This window comes from Cebus imitator, unplaced genomic scaffold (assembly GCF_001604975.1).
Source record: "Cebus imitator isolate Cc_AM_T3 unplaced genomic scaffold, Cebus_imitator-1.0 Scaffold536, whole genome shotgun sequence".
Taxonomy (NCBI): domain Eukaryota; kingdom Metazoa; phylum Chordata; class Mammalia; order Primates; family Cebidae; genus Cebus; species Cebus imitator.
The window spans coordinates 1,079,895-1,083,476 of NW_016107851.1; positions in this window are offsets into that span (position 1 = coordinate 1,079,895).

Below are 3,582 nucleotides of genomic sequence, written 5' to 3' on the forward strand. Positions count from 1 at the left end.
GGGTTCAAGTGACTCTCCTGCCTCAGCCTCTCGAGTAACTGGGATTACAGACATGGGCCACCACGCCTGGCTAATTTTGTATTTTTAGTAGAGTCGGGGTTTCTCCATGTTGGTCAGGCTGGTCTTGAACTCCCAACCTCAGGTGATCTGCCTGCCTTGGCCTCCCAAAATGCTGCGATTATAGGTGTGAGCCACCACACCTGGCCTGGTGTATTATGTTTTATTAACTCCTTATAATGTATAGAATCACTCACAAATGTTCACCTTCTAGGAAGGAGAAGTTTAGGTCTGGCTGTCAGGTTATCTCAGTGGAAATCAAGTTAAGTCATCATCTTTCAGTTCGCAAATCCTCTTTCCACCTGGTAGCTGGTTTACACTGGGGCTGATCCTTTCCTTGGTGTAATTCCTGCATTCTCAGAAACCACAGTTCCCTGTATTGACGTCCTTTTATTTAAACAGAGATGCCCAGATCTGCTTTCTAGCTCAATACAAGATTCTTGGAATACAAAATTTAACTCATGCCAAGAGAAATTTTTAGGAGTGCAGCACTTAAAAATCAAATAATGTTCAGGCAATTTATCAGAGACAAATAGTAAATTAGTATTTTGAATTTCAATATCTGAGAGCCAATTTGTATGCTATAGAGAACATGTGTTACACTGTGGTATAGCATGAAGATGGGATGGTCTTAACTTCTACTTACAAACAAGCCTGAAGTAAGGTAAAGGGGTCATTGGATTTAATTTCTTCACATTCAAAGCAGACTACATTTATTTTACTTTGTGAAGATGAAAAATGAATCTACAATATTCTTATTGCCTCATTGAGAAGAAAATGAAAATTGAATACTAGACTGATTAATACATACCCAAAGCTGCTTGCTTCCTTTAGAATTTCAGTTAATTTAAATCAAGAAAAGGTCTGATTTTTGTTATTTAACCAAATGTTTCTATTTGTTTTTGAATCATGCATCTTGTTGTTTCCCAGTCTCATTTTCTAACTTGAGGGGAAATTCTAATAGACACCCTTGCCTTGTTATTGGAGTTTATAAGTGAATGGAATTATAGGAAAAGTTTCTCCTCAGGAGTTTCTGTCTTTCTTCTGGTTATCTGCCACTTCTCAATAATGCTTGTCATCAATCAATTAATCTCAAAATTTATTAGATCCTACTTTAAAGGAGACTACATTCTGCTGTATAAGTTCTGTTTCTTGTTGTCTCTTTTTAAAAATAATTTTATTTTTCCTAACAATTACCCAGACTTTAGTGGCTTGAAACATTTTTTTTTGCTCATGCATCTGTGATATGGAAAAAGCTTGGCCAGGACAGCTTGTCTCTGCTCCCCTCAGCTTCCCTAGGGACAGCTGAAAGCCTGGGGAAGTGGCATCCTTTGAAGGTTTGCTCACTCCAGTGTTTGGTTGTTGATGCTGGCTGTTGGCTGGAACTTTGCTCGGGGTAGGCAGCATAAACACTGATACTGGAACTCCCAGGCTCTCTTTGCGGCCTGAGCTTTCTCACAACCTTCGGGCTGGGTTCCAAGGGCAAACAGTAATAGTATGGGGAGAACCACCCTCATGATCCAATTATCTCCCACTGCATAGGAATGAGAGAAATGAGTGCTAAATGAAAGGGGAAATGCTTTATAAAATCATGAAACACTGTACGACATATTCACTACCACAAGGACAGTGTGGGGGAAACCGCTCCCACAATTCAATTATGTCTCACTGGGTCCCTCCCACAATGTGTGGGAATTATGGGAGCTACCATTCATAATGGGATTTGGGTAGGGACACAGCCAAACCATATCATACTCCTTATTTACGGAGCTCATTAGTTTGTCTTTTTTTGAGATATCATCTTTCTTTTGTCATTCAGGCAGGAGTGCAGTGGTGTCCTGGCTCATTGCAGCCTTGAACTCTAGATTCAAGCCATCCTCCTGCCTCAGTCTTCCAACTAACTGAAACTACAGGCATGAGCCACCACGTCTGGCTAATTATTTTTTAGCTTCTTAGAGAAATGGCCTCACTGTGTTGCTCTGGCTGGACAGAACTCTTGACCTCAAGTGATCACTCTACTGCAGCCTCCCAAAGTGCTGGGGTTACAGGCAAGAGCCACCACACCTGCCCTAGATTGTTATTTTCAAAGTCTTATTCTGAGAGCCATTTATTGTCTTTGGCCTAAATAACTCAACATGATGTCCTTAAATCTTCTTTAGAAATTATTGGAAGTGATGATGAAGGAAGGAGATTAGAAACTTTCTACTAAGAAAAAACTTAGAGCCATTTCAGGAGAAACAAAACCATCAGAAAAGTAAAAACCTAAGATCAAGTGCAAAAGTTCTGTGGCAAAGATGACGAAAGTAAATAATATATTATTGTGACTCTTGGTGGCTTTAACTTTGTTCTTGATTTTTTGAGTAATTTAACGGTTCACAATTGAAGCATCTACTGCATTATAGATAACATGTTATTGCAAGTAAATGTATTTCAAAATTTGTTATTGGTTTTGTATTAAAATATTATCAGCCTACTTCATTATCAAACTGTATTATTTTATTCATGCAGTTTGATGATCTTACAGAAGAGCTGGGAGCTGTATCTTCAAAATGTCTATATTTGGCTAAAAACAATCAAGTTATTCAACAGGAGTTAATCTCTATGAAAGATGTACAACAGAAATATGAAAAATTGGAGGAGGTTAACAAAACGTTGGAACAAGAAGTAGTGAATCTTAAGACACATAAAGAAAAAAATATGGTAGACCTTAGTGAATTAGAAGAATATAAATTGCAGATAGAAGAAAGAACAAGACAGGAAAGAAAAAAATTAGAAGAAATCGGTTTACAGGTTAGTTTTTTGTTAATCGGGTAGGTTTATCTGTAATGTGCTTTCATTTATTTCCCTGCAAATTATATGGAATAATTATATAATATAATATATAATTATATATAAATAAAATAATTATATAATTATATATAATATAAACACTATATGTAAAAAATTATATAATTATATAATCATACGATTTTTATTTAATATGATATAATATATAATTATATAATTATTATATATAAACACTATATGTATAAAAACACTATGTATAAACACACTATACAGTATTTTCTCTGCTCCTCTTATAGGAATTTGCTTTGTAAAGTTTTAGGAAAAAAAGTGGTGACTATTTCCCCTTTTAAATATTTTAATTTCCATTATTATTATAACTAAATTGATCTTTCAGAGTAATGATTTTCATTCTAGTGTCACTTAGTTATTAAGGCCAGTTGGCATAAGACTATTAGAAAAAGAAAATTGTAATTTAAAATTATATGATGCTTTTGAATTGGTCTTAAGCTACATTGTTCGGTTTTTAAAATTTTAAATGGATTCTATTATTTTTAAAATGATCAGATTACATGAATACTAACATAAGAATGATTTCAAATTTTTATAATTCAGATTTAATTCTTAATTCCATTATCAGTTTAGATGAAATTGCTGGTAAATGTTTTAAACTTCAGCTTCTTTTTTAAAAACATATTTAAAATTGTTTTCTGAATTACTTACTCTAAATGAAAGGCAACA